Below are 22,033 nucleotides of genomic sequence, written 5' to 3'. Positions count from 1 at the left end.
GGAGAGGATGTTTCCTATAGTGGGGAAGTCTAGGATCAGTGGACTCAGATAGAGTGGATGTGGAGAGGATGTTTCCTGCAGTGGAGGAGTCTAGGACCAGAGGACACAGATAGAGTGGATGTGGAGAGCATGTTTCCTATAGTGTGGGAGTGTAGGATCAGAGGACACAGATGGAGTGCATGTGTAGAGGATGTTTCTTGTAATGGGGGTGTCTAGGACCAGAGGACACAGATGGAGTGCATGTGGAGAGGATGTTTGTTGTAGTGGGGGTGTCTAGGACCAGAGGACACAGATAGAGTGGATGTGGAGAGGAAGTTTCCTATAGTGTGGGAGTCTAGGACCAGAGGACACAGATAGAGTGGATGTGGAGAGGATGTTTCCTACAGTGGGGGAGTCTAGGACTAGAGGACACAGATAGATTGGATGTGGAGAGGATGTTTCTTATTGCGGGGGAGTCTAGGACCAGAGGACACAGATAGAGTGGATATGGAGAGGACGTTTCCTATAGTGGCGGCGTCTAGGACCAGAGGACACAGATAGAGTGGATGTGGTGAGGATGTTTCCTATAGTGGGGGAGTCTAGGACCAGAGGACACATAGAGTGGATGTGGAGAGGATGTTTCCGATAGTGGGGAAGTCTAGGATCAGTGGACACAGATAGAGTGGATGTGGAGAGGATGTTTCCTGTAGTGGGGGAGTCTAGGACCAGAGGACACAGATTGGATGGTGAGAGGATGTTTCCTGTAGTGGGGGAGTCTAGGAACAGAGGGCACAGATAGAGTGGATGTGTAGAGGATGTTTCCTATAGTGGGGGAGGCTAGTACCAGAGGACACAGATAGACTGGATGTGGAGAGGATGTTTCCTGTAGTGTGGGAGTCTAGGACCAGAGGACACAGATAGAGTGGATGTGGAGAGGATGTTTCCTATATTAGGGGAGTCTAGGACCAGAGGGCACAGAGTGGATGTGGAGTGGACGTTTCCTATAGTGGGGGAGTTTTGGAACAGTGGACACAGATAGAGTGGATGTGGAGAGGATGTTTCCTGTAGTGGGGGTGTCTAGGACCAGAGGACACAGATAGAGTGGATGTGGAGAGGAAGTTTCCTACAGTGGGGTATCTAGGACCAGAGGACACAGATGGAGAGCATGTGGAGAGGATGTTTCCTGTAGTGGGGGAGTCTAGGACCAGAGGGCACAGAGTGGATGTGGAGTGGACGATTCCTATAGTGGGGGAGTCTAGGAACAGAGGACACAGATAGAGTGGATGTGGAGAGGTTGTTTCCTGCAGTGATGGAGTCTAGGACCAGAGGACACACATAGAGTGGATGTGGAGAGGATGTTTCCTACATTAGGGGAGTCTAGGACGAGAGGGCACAGATAGTGTAGATGTGGAGAAGATGTTTCCTATAGTGGGGGAGTCTAGGACCAGAGGACACATAGAGTGGATGTGGAGAGGATGTTTCCTATAGTGGCGAAGTCTAGGATCAGTGGACACAGATAGAGTGGATGTGGAGAGGATGTTTCCTGTAGTGGGGGAGACTAGGACCAGAGGACACAGATTGGATGTGGAGAGGATGTTTCCTGTAGTGGGGGAGTCTAGGACCAGAGGACACAGATAGAGTGGATGTGGAGAGGATGTTTCCTGTAGTGGGGGAGTCTAGGAACAGAGGACACAGATTCGATGTGGAGAGGATGTTTCCTGTAGTGTGGGAGTCTAGGACCAGAGGACACAGATAGAGTGGATGTGGAGAGGATGTCTCCTATAGTGGGGGAGTCTAGGACCAGAGGACACAGATAGAGTGGATGTGGAGAGGATGTTTCCTGTAGTGGAGGAGTCTAGGACCCGAGCACAGAGAGTGGATGTGGAGAGGATGTTTCCTGCAGTGTGGGAGTCTAGGACCAGAGGACACAGATAGAGTGGATGTGGAGAGGATGTTTCCTATAGTGGGGGAGTCTAGGACCAGAGGACACAGATAGACTGGATGTGGAGAGGATATTTCCTGTAGTGTGTGAGTCTAGGACCAGAGGACACAGATAGAGTGAATGTGGAGAGGATGTTTCCTATAGTGGGGGAGTCTAGGACCAGGGGACACAGATAGAGTGGATGTGGAGAGGATGTTTCCTATAGTGTGGGAGTCTAGGATCAGAGTACACAGATGGAGTGCATGTGGAGAGGATGTTTCTTGTAGTGGGGGTGTCGAGGACCAGAGGACACAGATAGAGTGGATGTGGAGAGGAAGTTTCCTACAGTGGGGTGTCTAGGACCAGAGGACACAGAAAGAGTGGATGTGGAGAGTATGTTTCCTAGAGTGTTGGAGTCTAGAATCAGAGGACACAGATGGAGAGCATGTGGAGAGAATGTTTCTTGTCGTGGGGGTGTCTAGGACCAGAGGACACAGATGGAGAGCATGTGGAGAGGATGTTTCCTGTAGTGGGGGAGTCTAGGACCAGAGGGCACAGAGTGGATGTGGAGTGGACGATTCCTATAGTGGGGGAGTCTAGGAACAGAGGACACAGATAGAGTGGATGTGGAGAGGTTGTTTCCTGCAGTGATGGAGTCTAGGACCAGAGGACACACATAGAGTGGATGTGGAGAGGATGTTTCCTACATTAGGGGAGTCTAGGACGAGAGGGCACAGATAGTGTAGATGTGGAGAAGATGTTTCCTATAGTGGGGGAGTCTAGGACCAGAGGACACATAGAGTGGATGTGGAGAGGATGTTTCCTATAGTGGCGAAGTCTAGGATCAGTGGACACAGATAGAGTGGATGTGGAGAGGATGTTTCCTGTAGTGGGGGAGACTAGGACCAGAGGACACAGATTGGATGTGGAGAGGATGTTTCCTGTAGTGGGGGAGTCTAGGACCAGAGGACACAGATAGAGTGGATGTGGAGAGGATGTTTCCTGTAGTGGGGGAGTCTAGGAACAGAGGACACAGATTCGATGTGGAGAGGATGTTTCCTGTAGTGTGGGAGTCTAGGACCAGAGGACACAGATAGAGTGGATGTGGAGAGGATGTCTCCTATAGTGGGGGAGTCTAGGACCAGAGGACACAGATAGAGTGGATGTGGAGAGGATGTTTCCTGTAGTGGAGGAGTCTAGGACCCGAGCACAGAGAGTGGATGTGGAGAGGATGTTTCCTGCAGTGTGGGAGTCTAGGACCAGAGGACACAGATAGAGTGGATGTGGAGAGGATGTTTCCTATAGTGGGGGAGTCTAGGACCAGAGGACACAGATAGACTGGATGTGGAGAGGATATTTCCTGTAGTGTGTGAGTCTAGGACCAGAGGACACAGATAGAGTGAATGTGGAGAGGATGTTTCCTATAGTGGGGGAGTCTAGGACCAGGGGACACAGATAGAGTGGATGTGGAGAGGATGTTTCCTATAGTGTGGGAGTCTAGGATCAGAGTACACAGATGGAGTGCATGTGGAGAGGATGTTTCTTGTAGTGGGGGTGTCGAGGACCAGAGGACACAGATAGAGTGGATGTGGAGAGGAAGTTTCCTACAGTGGGGTGTCTAGGACCAGAGGACACAGATAGTGTGGATGTGGAGAGTATGTTTCCTAGAGTGTTGGAGTCTAGGATCAGAGGACACAGATGGAGAGCATGTGGAGAGAATGTTTCTTGTCGTGGGGGTGTCTAGGACCAGAGGACACAGATAGTGTGGATGTGGAGAGGATGTTTCCTATAGTGGGGGAGTCTAGGTTCAGAGGACACATAGAGTGAATGTGGAGAGGATGTTTCCTGTAGTGCGGGAGTCGAGGACCAGAGGACACAGATAGAGTGGATGTGGAGAGGATGTTTCCTATAATGAGGGAGTCTAGGACCAGAGGACACAGATAGAGTGGATGTGGAGAGCATGTTTCCTATAGTGTGGGAGTGTAGAACCAGAGGACGCATAGAGTGGATGTGGAGAGGATGTTTCCTATAGTGTGGGAGTCTAGGATCAGAGTACACAGATGGAGTGCATGTGGAGAGGATGTTTCTTGTAGTGGGGGTGTCTAGGACCAGAGGACACAGATGGAGTGCATGTGGAGAGGATGTTTGTTGTAGTGGGGGTGTCTAGGACCAGAGGACACAGATAGAGTGGATGTGGAGAGGAAGTTTCCTATAGTGTGGGAGTCTAGGACCAGAGGACACAGATAGATTGGATGTGGAGTGGATGTCTCTTATTGCGGGGGAGTCTAGGACCAGAGGACACAGATAGAGTGGATGTGGAGAGGATGTTTCCTATAGTGGGGGAGTCTAGGACCAGAGGGCACAGATAGAGTGGATATGGAGAGGATGTTTCCTGCAGTGGAGGAGTCTAGGACCAGAGGACACAGATAGAGTGGATGTGGAGAGCATGTTTCCTATAGTGTGGGAGTGTAGGATCAGAGGACACAGATGGAGTGCATGTGGAGAGGATGTTTCTTGTAGTGGGGGTGTCTAGGACCAGAGGACACAGATGGAGTGCATGTGGAGAGGATGTTTGTTGTAGTGGGGGTGTCTAGGACCAGAGGACACAGATAGAGTGGATGTGGAGAGGAAGTTTCCTATAGTGTGGGAGTCTAGGACCAGAGGACACAGATAGAGTGGATGTGGAGAGGATGTTTCCTACAGTGGGGGAGTCTAGGACCAGAGGACACAGATAGATTGGATGTGGAGAGGATGTTTCTTATTGCGGGGGAGTCTAGGACCAGAGGACACAGATAGAGTGGATGTGGAGAGGATGTTTCCTATAGTGGGGGAGTCTAGGACCAGAGGGCACAGATAGAGTGGATATGGAGAGGACGTTTCCTATAGTGGTGGCGTCTAGGACCAGAGGACACAGATAGAGTGGATGTGGTGAGAATGTTTCCTATAGTGGGGGTGTCTAGGACCAGAGGACACATAGAGTGGATGTGGAGAGGATGTTTCCGATTGTGGGGAAGTCTAGGATCAGTGGACACAGATAGAGTGGATGTGGAGAGGATGTTTCCTGCAGTGGGGGAGTCTAGGACCAGAGGACACAGATTGGATGTGGAGAGGATGTTTCCTGTAGTGGGGGAGTCTAGGAACAGAGGACACACATTGGATGTGGAGATGATGTTTCCTGTAGTGTGGGAGTCTAGGACCAGAGAACACAGATGGAGTGCATGTGGAGAGTATGTTTCTTGTAGGGGGGGTGTCTAGCACCAGAGGACACAGATAGAGTGGATGTGGAGAGGATGTTTCTTATTGCGGGGGAGTCTAGGACCAGAGGACACAGATAGAGTGGATGTGGAGAAGATGTTTGCTATAGTGGGGGAGTCTAGAACCAGAGGACACTGATAGAGTGGATGTGGAGAGGATGTTTCCTATATTCGGGGAGTCTAGGACCAGAGGGCACAGAGTGGATGTGGAGAGGATGTTTCCTGTAGTGGGGGAGTCTAGGACCAGAGGGCACAGAGTGGATGTGGAGTGGACGTTTCCTATAGTGGGGGAGTCTAGGAAATGAGGGCAGAGAATGAGTGGATGTGGAGAGGATGTTTCCTGTAGTGGTGGAGTCTAGGACCAGAGGACGTAGATGGAGTGGATGTGGAGAGGATGTTTCCCATTGTGGGGAAGTCTAGGACCAGAGGACACACATAGAGTGGATGTGGAGAAGATGTTTCCAACATTAGGGGAGTCTAGGACCTGAGGGCACAGATAGAGTAGATGTGGAGAGGAGTTTTCCTATAGTGGGGGAGTCTAGGACCAGACAACACATAGAGTGGATGTGGAGAGGATGTTTCCTATAGTGGGGAAGTGTAGGATCAGTGGACACAGATAGAGTGGATGTGGAGAGGATGTTTCCTGTATTGGGGGAGTCTAGGACCAGAGGACACAGATTGGATGTGGAGAGGATGTTTCCTGTAGTGGGGGAGTCTAGGATCAGAGGACACAGATGGAGTGCATGTGGAGAGGATGTTTCCTATAGTGGGGGAGACTAGGACCAGAGGACACAGATAGAGTGGATGTGGAGAGGATGTTTCCTAGAGTGTTGGAGTCTAGGATCAGAGGACACAGATGGAGTGCATGTGGAGAGGATGTTTCCTATAGTGGGGGAGACTAGGACCAGAGGACACAGATAGAGTGGATGTGGAGAGGATGTTTCCTGCAGTGGGGGAGTCTAGGAACAGAGGACACAGATTGGATGTGGAGAGGATGTTTCCTGTAGTGTGGGAGTCTAGGAGCAGAGAACACAGATAGAGTGGATGTGGAGAGTATGTTTCCTGTAGTGGGGTAGTCCAGGACCAGAGGACACAGATAGTGTGGATGTGGAGAGGATGTTTCCTATAGTGGGGGAGTCTAGGTTCAGAGGACACATAGAGTGAATGTGGAGAGGATGTTTCCTATACTGGGGAAGTCTAGGATCAGTGGACACAGATAGAGTGGATGTGGAGAGGATGTTTCCTGCAGTGGAGGAGTCTAGGACCAGAGGACACAGATAGAGTGGATGTGGAGAGCATGTTTCCTATAGTGTGGGAGTGTAGGATCAGAGAACACAGATGGAGTGCATGTGTAGAGGATGTTTCTTGTAATGGGGGTGTCTAGGACCAGAGGACACAGATGGAGTGCATGTGGAGAGGATGTTTGTTGTAGTGGGGGTGTCTAGGACCAGAGGACACAGATAGAGTGGATGTGGAGAGGAAGTTTCCTATAGTGTGGGAGTCTAGGACCAGAGGACACAGATAGAGTGGATGTGGAGAGGATGTTTCCTACAGTGGGGGAGTCTAGGACTAGAGGACACAGATAGATTGGATGTGGAGAGGATGTTTCTTATTGCGGGGGAGTCTAGGACCAGAGGACACAGATAGAGTGGATATGGAGAGGACGTTTCCTATAGTGGCGGCGTCTAGGACCAGAGGACACAGATAGAGTGGATGTGGTGAGGATGTTTCCTATAGTGGGGGAGTCTAGGACCAGAGGACACATAGAGTGGATGTGGAGAGGATGTTTCCGATAGTGGGGAAGTCTAGGATCAGTGGACACAGATAGAGTGGATGTGGAGAGGATGTTTCCTGTAGTGGGGGAGTCTAGGACCAGAGGACACAGATTGGATGGTGAGAGGATGTTTCCTGTAGTGGGGGAGTCTAGGAACAGAGGGCACAGATAGAGTGGATGTGTAGAGGATGTTTCCTATAGTGGGGGAGGCTAGTACCAGAGGACACAGATAGACTGAATGTGGAGAGGATGTTTCCTGTAGTGTGGGAGTCTAGGACCAGAGGACACAGATAGAGTGGATGTGGAGAGGATGTTTCCTATATTAGGGGAGTCTAGGACCAGAGGGCACAGAGTGGATGTGGAGTGGACGTTTCCTATAGTGGGGGAGTTTTGGAACAGTGGACACAGATAGAGTGGATGTGGAGAGGATGTTTCCTGTAGTGGGGGTGTCTAGGACCAGAGGACACAGATAGAGTGGATGTGGAGAGGAAGTTTCCTACAGTGGGGTGTCTAGGACCAGAGGACACAGATGGAGAGCATCTGGAGAGGATGTTTCCTGTAGTGGGGGAGTCTAGGACCAGAGGGCACAGAGTGGATGTGGAGTGGACGATTCCTATAGTGGGGGAGTCTAGGAACAGAGGACACAGATAGAGTGGATGTGGAGAGGTTGTTTCCTGCAGTGATGGAGTCTAGGACCAGAGGACACACATAGAGTGGATGTGGAGAGGTTGTTTCCTGCAGTGATGGAGTCTAGGACGAGAGGGCACAGATAGTGTAGATGTGGAGAAGATGTTTCCTATAGTGGGGGAGTCTAGGACCAGAGGACACATAGAGTGGATGTGGAGAGGATGTTTCCTATAGTGGCGACGTCTAGGATCAGTGGACACAGATAGAGTGGATGTGGAGAGGATGTTTCCTGTAGTGGGGGAGACTAGGACCAGAGGACACAGATTGGATGTGGAGAGGATGTTTCCTGTAGTGGGGGAGTCTAGGACCAGAGGACACAGATAGAGTGGATGTGGAGAGGATGTTTCCTGTAGTGGGGGAGTCTAGGAACAGAGGACACAGATTCGATGTGGAGAGGATGTTTCCTGTAGTGTGGGAGTCTAGGACCAGAGGACACAGATAGAGTGGATGTGGAGAGGATGTCTCCTATAGTGGGGGAGTCTAGGACCAGAGGACACAGATAGAGTGGATGTGGAGAGGATGTTTCCTGTAGTGGAGGAGTCTAGGACCCGAGCACAGAGAGTGGATGTGGAGAGGATGTTTCCTGCAGTGTGGGAGTCTAGGACCAGAGGACACAGATAGAGTGGATGTGGAGAGGATGTTTCCTATAGTGGGGGAGTCTAGGACCAGAGGACACAGATAGACTGGATGTGGAGAGGATATTTCCTGTAGTGTGTGAGTCTAGGACCAGAGGACACAGATAGAGTGAATGTGGAGAGGATGTTTCCTATAGTGGGGGAGTCTAGGACCAGGGGACACAGATAGAGTGGATGTGGAGAGGATGTTTCCTATAGTGTGGGAGTCTAGGATCAGAGTACACAGATGGAGTGCATGTGGAGAGGATGTTTCTTGTAGTGGGGGTGTCGAGGACCAGAGGACACAGATAGAGTGGATGTGGAGAGGAAGTTTCCTACAGTGGGGTGTCTAGGACCAGAGGACACAGATAGAGTGGATGTGGAGAGTATGTTTCCTAGAGTGTTGGAGTCTAGGATCAGAGGACACAGATGGAGAGCATGTGGAGAGAATGTTTCTTGTCGTGGGGGTGTCTAGGACCAGAGGACACAGATAGTGTGGATGTGGAGAGGATGTTTCCTATAGTGCGGGAGTCGAGGACCAGAGGACACAGATAGAGTGGATGTGGAGAGGATGTTTCCTATAATGAGGGAGTCTAGGACCAGAGGACACAGATAGAGTGGATGTGGAGAGCATGTTTCCTATAGTGTGGGAGTGTAGGACCAGAGGACGCATAGAGTGGATGTGGAGAGGATGTTTCCTATAGTGTGGGAGTCTAGGATCAGAGTACACAGATGGAGTGCATGTGGAGAGGATGTTTCTTGTAGTGGGGGTGTCTAGGACCAGAGGACACAGATGGAGTGCATGTGGAGAGGATGTTTGTTGTAGTGTGGGTGTCTAGGACCAGAGGACACAGATAGAGTGGATGTGGAGAGGAAGTTTCCTATAGTGTGGGAGTCTAGGACCAGAGGACACAGACAGAGTGGATGTGGAGAGGATGTTTCCTACAGTGGGGGAGTCTAGGACCAGAGGACACAGATAGATTGGATGTGGAGTGGATGTCTCTTATTGCGGGGGAGTCTAGGACCAGAGGACACAGATAGAGTGGATGTGGAGAGGATGTTTCCTATAGTGGGGGAGTCTAGGACCAGAGGGCACAGATAGAGTGGATATGGAGAGGACGTTTCCTATAGTGGTGGCGTCTAGGACCAGAGGACACAGATAGAGTGGATGTGGTGAGGATGTTTCCTATAGTGGGGGAGTCTAGGACCAGAGGACACATAGAGTGGATGTGGAGAGGATGTTTCCGATAGTGGGGAAGTCTAGGATCAGTGGACACAGATAGAGTGGATGTGGAGAGGATGTTTCCTGTAGTGGGGGAGTCTAGGACCAGAGGACACAGATTGGATGGTGAGAGGATGTTTCCTGTAGTGGGGGAGTCTAGGAACAGAGGACACAGATTGGATGTGGAGATGATGTTTCCTGTAGTGTGGGAGTCTAGGACCAGAGAACACAGATAGAGTTGATGTGGAGAGGATGTTTCCTGTACTGTGGGCGTCTAGGACCAGAGGGCACAGATAGAGTGGATGTGTAGAGGATGTTTCCTATAGTGGGGGAGGCTAGTACCAGAGGACACAGATAGACTGGATGTGGAGAGGATGTTTCCTGTAGTGTGGGAGTCTAGGACCAGAGGACACAGATAGAGTGGATGTGGAGAGGATGTTTCCTATATTAGGGGAGTCTAGGACCAGAGGGGACAGAGTGGATGTGGAGTGGATGTTTCCTGTAGTGGGGGTGTCTAGGACCAGAGGACACAGATAGAGTGAATGTGGAGAGGAAGTTTCCTACAGTGGGGTGTCTAGGACCAGAGGACACAGATGGAGAGCATGTGGAGAGGATGTTTCCTGTAGTGGGGGAGTCTAGGACCAGAGGGCACAGAGTGGATGTGGAGTGGACGATTCCTATAGTGGGGGAGTCTAGGAACAGAGGACACAGATAGAGTGGATGTGGAGAGGTTGTTTCCTGCAGTGATGGAGTCTAGGACCAGAGGACACAGATGGAGTGGATGTGGAGAGGATGTTTCCTTTTGTGGGGAAGTCTAGGACCAGATGACACACATAGAGTGGATGTGGAGAGGATGTTTCCTACATTAGGGGAGTCTAGGACGAGAGGGCACAGATAGTGTAGATGTGGAGAAGATGTTTCCTATAGTGGGGGAGTCTAGGACCAGAGGACACATAGAGTGGATGTGGAGAGGATGTTTCCTATAGTGGCGAAGTCTAGGATCAGTGGACACAGATAGAGTTGATGTGGAGAGGATGTTTCCTGTAGTGGGGGAGACTAGGACCAGAGGACACAGATTGGATGTGGAGAGGATGTTTCCTGTAGTGGGGGAGTCTAGGTCCAGAGGACACAGATAGAGTGGATGTGGAGAGGATGTTTCCTGTAGTGGGGGAGTCTAGGAACAGAGGACACAGATTCGATGTGGAGAGGATGTTTCCTGTAGTGTGGGAGTCTAGGACCAGAGGACACAGATAGAGTGGATGTGGAGAGGATGTCTCCTATAGTGGGGGAGTCTAGGACCAGAGGACACAGATAGAGTGGATGTGGAGAGGATGTTTCCTGTAGTGGAGGCGTCTAGGACCCGAGCACAGAGAGTGGATGTGGAGAGGATGTTTCCTGCAGTGTGGGAGTCTAGGACCAGAGGACACAGATAGAGTGGATGTGGAGAGGATGTTTCCTATAGTGGGGGAGTCTAGGACCAGAGGACACAGATAGACTGGATGTGGAGAGGATATTTCCTGTAGTGTGTGAGTCTAGGACCAGAGGACACAGATAGAGTGAATGTGGAGAGGATGTTTCCTATAGTGGGGGAGTCTAGGACCAGGGGACACAGATAGAGTGGATGTGGAGAGGATGTTTCCTATAGTGTGGGAGTCTAGGATCAGAGTACACAGATGGAGTGCATGTGGAGAGGATGTTTCTTGTAGTGGGGGTGTCTAGGACCAGAGGACACAGATAGAGTGGATGTGGAGAGGAAGTTTCCTACAGTGGGGTGTCTAGGACCAGAGGACACAGATAGAGTGGATGTGGAGAGGATGTTTCCTAGATTGTTGGAGTCTAGGATCAGAGGACACAGATGGAGAGCATGTGGAGAGAATGTTTCTTGTCGTGGGGGTGTCTAGGACCAGAGGACACAGTTAGAGTGGATGTGGAGAGGAAGTTTCCTATAGTGTGGGAGTCTAGGACCAGAGGACACAGATAGAGTGGATGTGGAGAGGATGTTTCCTATAGTGGGGGAGTCTAGGACCAGAGGACACTGATAGAGTGGATGTCGAGAGGAAGTTTCCTATAGTGGGGGTGTCTAGTACCAGAGGACACAGATAGAGTGGATGTGGAGAGGAAGTTTCCTATAGTGTGGGAGTCTAGGACCAGAGGACACAGATAGAGTGGATGTGGAGAGGATGTTTCCTATAGTGGAGGAGTCTAGGATCAGAGGACACAGATAGAGTGGATGTGGAGAGGATGTTTCCTACAGTGGGGGAGTCTAGGACCAGAGGACACAGATAGATTGGATGTGGAGAGGATGTTTCTTATTGCGGGGGAGTCTAGGACCAGAGGACACAGATAGAGTGGATGTGGAGAGGATGTTTCCTATAGTGGGGGAGTCTAGGACCAGAGGGCACAGATAGAGTGGATGTGGAGAGGACGTTTCCTATAGTGGTGGCGTCTAGGACCAGAGGACACAGATAGAGTGGACGTGGAGAAGATGTTTGCTATAGTGGGGGAGTCTAGAACCAGAGGACACAGATAGAGTGGACGTGGAGAGGATGTTTCCTATATTAGGGGAGTCTAGGACCAGAGGGCACAGAGTGGATGTGGAGAGGATGTTTCCTGTAGTGGGGGAGTCTAGGACCAGAGGGCACAGAGTGGATGTGGAGTGGACGTTTCCTATAGTGGGTGAGTCTAGGAACAGAGGACACAGATAGAGTGGATGTGGAGAGGATGTTTCCTGTTGTGGTGGAGTCTAGGACCAGAGGACACAGATGGAGTGGATGTGGAGAGGATGTTTCCTATTGTGGGGAAATCTAGGACCAGAGGACACACATAGAGTGGATGTGGAGAGGATGTTTCCTACATTAGGGGAGTCTATGACCAGAGGGCACAGATAGAGTAGATGTGGAGAGGATGTTTCCTATAGTGGGGAAGTCTAAGACCAGAGAACACAGATAGAGTGGATGTGGAGAGGATGTTTCCTGTAGTGCGGGAGTCGAGGACCAGAGGACACAGATAGAGTGGATGTGGAGAGGATGTTTCCTATAATGAGGGAGTGTAGGACCAGAGGACACATAGAGTGGATGTGGAGAGGATGTTTCCTATAGTGGCGAAGTCTAGGATCAGTGGACACAGATAGAGTGGATGTGGAGAGGATGTTTCCTGTAGTGGGGGAGTCTAGGAACAGAGGACACAGATTCGATGTGGAGAGGATGTTTCCTGTAGTGTGGGAGTCTAGGACCAGAGGACACAGATAGAGTGGATGTGGAGAGGATGTCTCCTATAGTGGGGGAGTCTAGGACCAGAGGACACAGATAGAGTGGATGTGGAGAGGATGTTTCCTATAGTGGGGGAGTCTAGCACCAGAGGACACAGATAGACTGGATGTGGAGAGGATATTTCCTGTAGTGTGTGAGTCTAGGACCAGAGGACACAGATAGAGTGAATGTGGAGAGGATGTTTCCTATAGTGGGGGAGTCTAGGACCAGAGGACACAGATAGAGTGGATGAGGAGAGGATGTTTCCTATAGTGTGGGAGTCTAGGATCAGAGTACACAGATGGAGTGCATGTGGAGAGGATGTTTATTGTAGTGGGGGTGTATAGGACCAGAGGACACAGATAGAGTGGATGTGGAGAGGAAGTTTCCTACAGTGGGGTGTCTAGGACCAGAGGACACAGATAGAGTGGATGTGGAGAGTATGTTTCCTAGAGTGTTGGAGTCTAGGATCAGAGGACACAGATGGAGAGCATGTGGAGAGAATGTTTCTTGTCGTGGGGGTGTCTAGGACCAGAGGACACAGATAGTGTGGATGTGGAGAGGATGTTTCCTATAGTGGGGGAGTCTAGGTTCAGAGGACACATAGAGTGAATGTGGAGAGGATGTTTCCTGTAGTGCGGGAGTCGAGGACCAGAGGACACAGATAGAGTGGATGTGGAGAGGATGTTTCCTATAATGAGGGAGTCTAGGACCAGAGGACACAGATAGAGTGGATGTGGAGAGCATGTTTCCTATAGTGTGGGAGTGTAGGACCAGAGGACACATAGAGTGGATGTGGAGAGGATGTTTCCTATAGTGTGGGAGTCTAGGATCAGAGTACACAGATGGAGTGCATGTGTAGAGGATGTTTCTTGTAGTGGGGGTGTCTAGGACCAGAGGACACAGATGGAGTGCATGTGGAGAGGATGTTTGTTGTAGTGGGGGTGTCTAGGACCAGAGGACACAGATAGAGTGGATGTGGAGAGGAAGTTTCCTATAGTGTGGGTGTCTAGGACCAGAGGACACAGATAGAGTGGATGTGGAGAGGATGTTTCCTACAGTGGGGGAGTCTAGGACCAGAGGACACAGATAGATTGGATGTGGAGTGGATGTCTCTTATTGCGGGGGAGTCTAGGACCAGAGGACACAGATAGAGTGGATGTGGAGAGGATGTTTCCTATAGTGGGGGAGTCTAGGACCAGAGGGCACAGATAGAGTGGATATGGAGAGGACCTTTCCTATAGTGGTGGCGTCTAGGACCAGAGGACACAGATAGCGTGGATGTGGTGAGGATGTTTCCTATAGTGGGGGAGTCTAGGACCAGAGGACACATAGAGTGGATGTGGAGAGGATGTTTCCGATAGTGGGGAAGTCTAGGATCAGTGGACACAGATAGAGTGGATGTGGAGAGGATGTTTCCTGTAGTGGGGGAGTCTAGGACCAGAGGACACAGAGTGGATGGTGAGAGGATGTTTCCTGTAGTGGGGGAGTCTAGGACCAGAGGACACAGATGGAGAGCATCTGGAGAGGATGTTTCCTGTAGTGGGGGAGTCTAGGACCAGAGGGCACAGAGTGGATGTGGAGTGGACGATTCCTATAGTGGGGGAGTCTAGGAACAGAGGACACAGATAGAGTGGATGTGGAGAGGTTGTTTCCTGCAGTGATGGAGTCTAGGACCAGAGGACACACATAGAGTGGATGTGGAGAGGTTGTTTCCTGCAGTGATGGAGTCTAGGACGAGAGGGCACAGATAGTGTAGATGTGGAGAAGATGTTTCCTATAGTGGGGGAGTCTAGGACCAGAGGACACATAGAGTGGATGTGGAGAGGATGTTTCCTATAGTGGCGACGTCTAGGATCAGTGGACACAGATAGAGTGGATGTGGAGAGGATGTTTCCTGTAGTGGGGGAGACTAGGACCAGAGGACACAGATTGGATGTGGAGAGGATGTTTCCTGTAGTGGGGGAGTCTAGGACCAGAGGACACAGATAGAGTGGATGTGGAGAGGATGTTTCCTGTAGTGGGGGAGTCTAGGAACAGAGGACACAGATTCGATGTGGAGAGGATGTTTCCTGTAGTGTGGGAGTCTAGGACCAGAGGACACAGATAGAGTGGATGTGGAGAGGATGTCTCCTATAGTGGGGGAGTCTAGGACCAGAGGACACAGATAGAGTGGATGTGGAGAGGATGTTTCCTGTAGTGGAGGAGTCTAGGACCCGAGCACAGAGAGTGGATGTGGAGAGGATGTTTCCTGCAGTGTGGGAGTCTAGGACCAGAGGACACAGATAGAGTGGATGTGGAGAGGATGTTTCCTATAGTGGGGGAGTCTAGGACCAGAGGACACAGATAGACTGGATGTGGAGAGGATATTTCCTGTAGTGTGTGAGTCTAGGACCAGAGGACACAGATAGAGTGAATGTGGAGAGGATGTTTCCTATAGTGGGGGAGTCTAGGACCAGGGGACACAGATAGAGTGGATGTGGAGAGGATGTTTCCTATAGTGTGGGAGTCTAGGATCAGAGTACACAGATGGAGTGCATGTGGAGAGGATGTTTCTTGTAGTGGGGGTGTCGAGGACCAGAGGACACAGATAGAGTGGATGTGGAGAGGAAGTTTCCTACAGTGGGGTGTCTAGGACCAGAGGACACAGATAGAGTGGATGTGGAGAGTATGTTTCCTAGAGTGTTGGAGTCTAGGATCAGAGGACACAGATGGAGAGCATGTGGAGAGAATGTTTCTTGTCGTGGGGGTGTCTAGGACCAGAGGACACAGATAGTGTGGATGTGGAGAGGATGTTTCCTATAGTGCGGGAGTCGAGGACCAGAGGACACAGATAGAGTGGATGTGGAGAGGATGTTTCCTATAATGAGGGAGTCTAGGACCAGAGGACACAGATAGAGTGGATGTGGAGAGCATGTTTCCTATAGTGTGGGAGTGTAGGACCAGAGGACGCATAGAGTGGATGTGGAGAGGATGTTTCCTATAGTGTGGGAGTCTAGGATCAGAGTACACAGATGGAGTGCATGTGGAGAGGATGTTTCTTGTAGTGGGGGTGTCTAGGACCAGAGGACACAGATGGAGTGCATGTGGAGAGGATGTTTGTTGTAGTGTGGGTGTCTAGGACCAGAGGACACAGATAGAGTGGATGTGGAGAGGAAGTTTCCTATAGTGTGGGAGTCTAGGACCAGAGGACACAGACAGAGTGGATGTGGAGAGGATGTTTCCTACAGTGGGGGAGTCTAGGACCAGAGGACACAGATAGATTGGATGTGGAGTGGATGTCTCTTATTGCGGGGGAGTCTAGGACCAGAGGACACAGATAGAGTGGATGTGGAGAGGATGTTTCCTATAGTGGGGGAGTCTAGGACCAGAGGGCACAGATAGAGTGGATATGGAGAGGACGTTTCCTATAGTGGTGGCGTCTAGGACCAGAGGACACAGATAGAGTGGATGTGGTGAGGATGTTTCCTATAGTGGGGGAGTCTAGGACCAGAGGACACATAGAGTGGATGTGGAGAGGATGTTTCCGATAGTGGGGAAGTCTAGGATCAGTGGACACAGATAGAGTGGATGTGGAGAGGATGTTTCCTGTAGTGGGGGAGTCTAGGACCAGAGGACACAGATTGGATGGTGAGAGGATGTTTCCTGTAGTGGGGGAGTCTAGGAACAGAGGACACAGATTGGATGTGGAGATGATGTTTCCTGTAGTGTGGGAGTCTAGGACCAGAGAACACAGATAGAGTTGATGTGGAGAGGATGTTTCCTGTACTGTGGGCGTCTAGGACCAGAGGGCACAGATAGAGTGGATGTGTAGAGGATGTTTCCTATAGTGGGGGAGGCTAGTACCAGAGGACACAGATAGACTGGATGTGGAGAGGATGTTTCCTGTAGTGTGGGAGTCTAGGACCAGAGGACACAGATAGAGTGGATGTGGAGAGGATGTTTCCTATATTAGGGGAGTCTAGGACCAGAGGGGACAGAGTGGATGTGGAGTGGATGTTTCCTGTAGTGGGGGTGTCTAGGACCAGAGGACACAGATAGAGTGAATGTGGAGAGGAAGTTTCCTACAGTGGGGTGTCTAGGACCAGAGGACACAGATGGAGAGCATGTGGAGAGGATGTTTCCTGTAGTGGGGGAGTCTAGGACCAGAGGGCACAGAGTGGATGTGGAGTGGACGATTCCTATAGTGGGGGAGTCTAGGAACAGAGGACACAGATAGAGTGGATGTGGAGAGGTTGTTTCCTGCAGTGATGGAGTCTAGGACCAGATGACACACATAGAGTGGATGTGGAGAGGATGTTTCCTACATTAGGGGAGTCTAGGACGAGAGGGCACAGATAGTGTAGATGTGGAGAAGATGTTTCCTATAGTGGGGGAGTCTAGGACCAGAGGACACATAGAGTGGATGTGGAGAGGATGTTTCCTATAGTGGCGAAGTCTAGGATCAGTGGACACAGATAGAGTGGATGTGGAGAGGATGTTTCCTGTAGTGGGGGAGACTAGGACCAGAGGACACAGATTGGATGTGGAGAGGATGTTTCCTGTAGTGGGGGAGTCTAGGTCCAGAGGACACAGATAGAGTGGATGTGGAGAGGATGTTTCCTGTAGTGGGGGAGTCTAGGAACAGAGGACACAGATTCGATGTGGAGAGGATGTTTCCTGTAGTGTGGGAGTCTAGGACCAGAGGACACAGATAGAGTGGATGTGGAGAGGATGTCTCCTATAGTGGGGGAGTCTAGGACCAGAGGACACAGATAGAGTGGATGTGGAGAGGATGTTTCCTGTAGTGGAGGCGTCTAGGACCCGAGCACAGAGAGTGGATGTGGAGAGGATGTTTCCTGCAGTGTGGGAGTCTAGGACCAGAGGACACAGATAGAGTGGATGTGGAGAGGATGTTTCCTATAGTGGGGGAGTCTAGGACCAGAGGACACAGATAGACTGGATGTGGAGAGGATATTTCCTGTAGTGTGTGAGTCTAGGACCAGAGGACACAGATAGAGTGAATGTGGAGAGGATGTTTCCTATAGTGGGGGAGTCTAGGACCAGGGGACACAGATAGAGTGGATGTGGAGAGGATGTTTCCTATAGTGTGGGAGTCTAGGATCAGAGTACACAGATGGAGTGCATGTGGAGAGGATGTTTCTTGTAGTGGGGGTGTCTAGGACCAGAGGACACAGATAGAGTGGATGTGGAGAGGAAGTTTCCTACAGTGGGGTGTCTAGGACCAGAGGACACAGATAGAGTGGATGTGGAGAGGATGTTTCCTAGATTGTTGGAGTCTAGGATCAGAGGACACAGATGGAGAGCATGTGGAGAGAATGTTTCTTGTCGTGGGGGTGTCTAGGACCAGAGGACACAGTTAGAGTGGATGTGGAGAGGAAGTTTCCTATAGTGTGGGAGTCTAGGACCAGAGGACACAGATAGAGTGGATGTGGAGAGGATGTTTCCTATAGTGGGGGAGTCTAGGACCAGAGGACACAGATAGAGTGGATGTCGAGAGGAAGTTTCCTATAGTGGGGGTGTCTAGTACCAGAGGACACAGATAGAGTGGATGTGGAGAGGAAGTTTCCTATAGTGTGGGAGTCTAGGACCAGAGGACACAGATAGAGTGGATGTGGAGAGGATGTTTCCTATAGTGGAGGAGTCTAGGATCAGAGGACACAGATAGAGTGGATGTGGAGAGGATGTTTCCTACAGTGGGGGAGTCTAGGACCAGAGGACACAGATAGATTGGATGTGGAGAGGATGTTTCTTATTGCGGGGGAGTCTAGGACCAGAGGACACAGATAGAGTGGATGTGGAGAGGATGTTTCCTATAGTGGGGGAGTCTAGGACCAGAGGGCACAGATAGAGTGGATGTGGAGAGGACGTTTCCTATAGTGGTGGCGTCTAGGACCAGAGGACACAGATAGAGTGGACGTGGAGAAGATGTTTGCTATAGTGGGGGAGTCTCGAACCAGAGGACACAGATAGAGTGGACGTGGAGAGGATGTTTCCTATATTAGGGGAGTCTAGGACCAGAGGGCACAGAGTGGATGTGGAGAGGATGTTTCCTGTAGTGGGGGAGTCTAGGACCAGAGGGCACAGAGTGGATGTGGAGTGGACGTTTCCTATAGTGGGTGAGTCTAGGAACAGAGGACACAGATAGAGTGGATGTGGAGAGGATGTTTCCTGTTGTGGTGGAGTCTAGGACCAGAGGACACAGATGGAGTGGATGTGGAGAGGATGTTTCCTATTGTGGGGAAATCTAGGACCAGAGGACACACATAGAGTGGATGTGGAGAGGATGTTTCCTACATTAGGGGAGTCTATGACCAGAGGGCACAGATAGAGTAGATGTGGAGAGGATGTTTCCTATAGTGGGGAAGTCTAAGACCAGAGAACACAGATAGAGTGGATGTGGAGAGGATGTTTCCTGTAGTGCGGGAGTCGAGGACCAGAGGACACAGATAGAGTGGATGTGGAGAGGATGTTTCCTATAATGAGGGAGTGTAGGACCAGAGGACACATAGAGTGGATGTGGAGAGGATGTTTCCTATAGTGGCGAAGTCTAGGATCAGTGGACACAGATAGAGTGGATGTGGAGAGGATGTTTCCTGTAGTGGGGGAGTCTAGGAACAGAGGACACAGATTCGATGTGGAGAGGATGTTTCCTGTAGTGTCGGAGTCTAGGACCAGAGGACACAGATAGAGTGGATGTGGAGAGGATGTCTCCTATAGTGGGGGAGTCTAGGACCAGAGGACACAGATAGAGTGGATGTGGAGAGGATGTTTCCTATAGTGGGGGAGTCTAGGACCAGAGGACACAGATAGACTGGATGTGGAGAGGATATTTCCTGTAGTGTGTGAGTCTAGGACCAGAGGACACAGATAGAGTGAATGTGGAGAGGATGTTTCCTATAGTGGGGGAGTCTAGGACCAGAGGACACAGATAGAGTGGATGAGGAGAGGATGTTTCCTATAGTGTGGGAGTCTAGGATCAGAGTACACAGATGGAGTGCATGTGGACAGGATGTTTCTTGTAGTGGGGGTGTATAGGACCAGAGGACACAGATAGAGTGGATGTGGAGAGGAAGTTTCCTACAGTGGGGTGTCTAGGACCAGAGGACACAGATAGAGTGGATGTGGAGAGTATGTTTCCTAGAGTGTTGGAGTCTAGGATCAGAGGACACAGATGGAGAGCATGTGGAGAGAATGTTTCTTGTCGTGGGGGTGTCTAGGACCAGAGGACACAGATAGTGTGGATGTGGAGAGGATGTTTCCTATAGTGGGGGAGTCTAGGTTCAGAGGACACATAGAGTGAATGTGGAGAGGATGTTTCCTGTAGTGCGGGAGTCGAGGACCAGAGGACACAGATAGAGTGGATGTGGAGAGGATGTTTCCTATAATGAGGGAGTCTAGGACCAGAGGACACAGATAGAGTGGATGTGGAGAGCATGTTTCCTATAGTGTGGGAGTGTAGGACCAGAGGACACATAGAGTGGATGTGGAGAGGATGTTTCCTATAGTGTGGGAGTCTAGGATCAGAGTACACAGATGGAGTGCATGTGTAGAGGATGTTTCTTGTAGTGGGGGTGTCTAGGACCAGAGGACACAGATGGAGTGCATGTGGAGAGGATGTTTGTTGTAGTGGGGGTGTCTAGGACCAGAGGACACAGATAGAGTGGATGTGGAGAGGAAGTTTCCTATAGTGTGGGTGTCTAGGACCAGAGGACACAGATAGAGTGGATGTGGAGAGGATGTTTCCTACAGTGGGGGAGTCTAGGACCAGAGGACACAGATAGATTGGATGTGGAGTGGATGTCTCTTATTGCGGGGGAGTCTAGGACCAGAGGACACAGATAGAGTGGATGTGGAGAGGATGATTCCTATAGTGGGGGAGTCTAGGACCAGAGGGCACAGATAGAGTGGATATGGAGAGGACCTTTCCTATAGTGGTGGCGTCTAGGACCAGAGGACACAGATAGCGTGGATGTGGTGAGGATGTTTCCTATAGTGGGGGAGTCTAGGACCAGAGGACACATAGAGTGGATGTGGAGAGGATGTTTCCGATAGTGGGGAAGTCTAGGATCAGTGGACACAGATAGAGTGGATGTGGAGAGGATGTTTCCTGTAGTGGGGGAGTCTAGGACCAGAGGACACAGAGTGGATGGTGAGAGGATGTTTCCTGTAGTGGGGGAGTCTAGGAACAGAGGACACAGATTGGATGTGGAGATGATGTTTCCTGTAGTGTGGGAGTCTAGGACCAGGGAACACAGATAGAGTGGATGTGGAGAGGATGTTTCCTGTACTGTGGGCGTCTAGGACCAGAGGGCACAGATAGAGTGGATGTGTAGAGGATGTTTCCTATAGTGGGGGAGGCTAGTACCAGAGGACACAGATAGACTGGATGTGGAGAGGATGTTTCCTGTAGTGTGGGAGTCTAGGACCAGAGGACACAGATAGAGTGGATGTGGAGAGGATGTTTCCTATATTAGGGGAGTCTAGGACCAGAGGGCACAGAGTGGATGTGGATTGGACGTTTCCTATAGTGGGGGAGTCTAGGAACAGTGGACACAGATAGAGTGGATGTGGAGAGGATGTTTCCTGTAGTGGGGGTGTCTAGGACCAGAGGACACAGATAGAGTGGATGTGGAGAGGAAGTTTCCTACAGTGGGGTGTCTAGGACCAGAGGACACAGATGGAGAGCATGTGGAGAGGATGTTTCCTGTAGTGGGGGAGTCTAGGACCAGAGGGCACAGAGTGGATATGGAGTGGACGATTCCTATAGTGGGGGAGTCTAGGAACAGAGGACACAGATAGAGTGGATGTGGAGAGGTTGTTTCCTGCAGTGATGGAGTCTAGGACCAGAGGACACAGATGGAGTGGATGTGGAGAGGATGTTTCCTTTTGTGGGGAAGTCTAGGACCAGATGACACACATAGAGTGGATGTGGAGAGGATGGTTCCTACATTAGGGGAGTCTAGGACGAGAGGGCACAGATAGTGTAGATGTGGAGAAGATGTTTCCTATAGTGGGGGAGTCTAGGACCAGAGGACACATAGAGTGGATGTGGAGAGGATGTTTCCTATAGTGGCGAAGTCTAGGATCAGTGGACACAGATAGAGTGGATGTGGAGAGGATGTTTCCTGTAGTGGGGGAGACTAGGACCAGAGGACACAGATTGGATGTGGAGAGGATGTTTCCTGTAGTGGGGGAGTCTAGGACCAGAGGACACAGATAGAGTGGATGTGGAGAGGATGTTTCCTGTAGTGGGGGAGTCTAGGAACAGAGGACACAGATTCGATGTGGAGAGGATGTTTCCTGTAGTGTGGGAGTCTAGGACCAGAGGACA

This window comes from Hemitrygon akajei, chromosome 18 (assembly GCF_048418815.1).
Source record: "Hemitrygon akajei chromosome 18, sHemAka1.3, whole genome shotgun sequence".
NCBI lineage: Eukaryota > Metazoa > Chordata > Chondrichthyes > Myliobatiformes > Dasyatidae > Hemitrygon > Hemitrygon akajei.
This window is presented reverse-complemented; position numbering follows the sequence as displayed.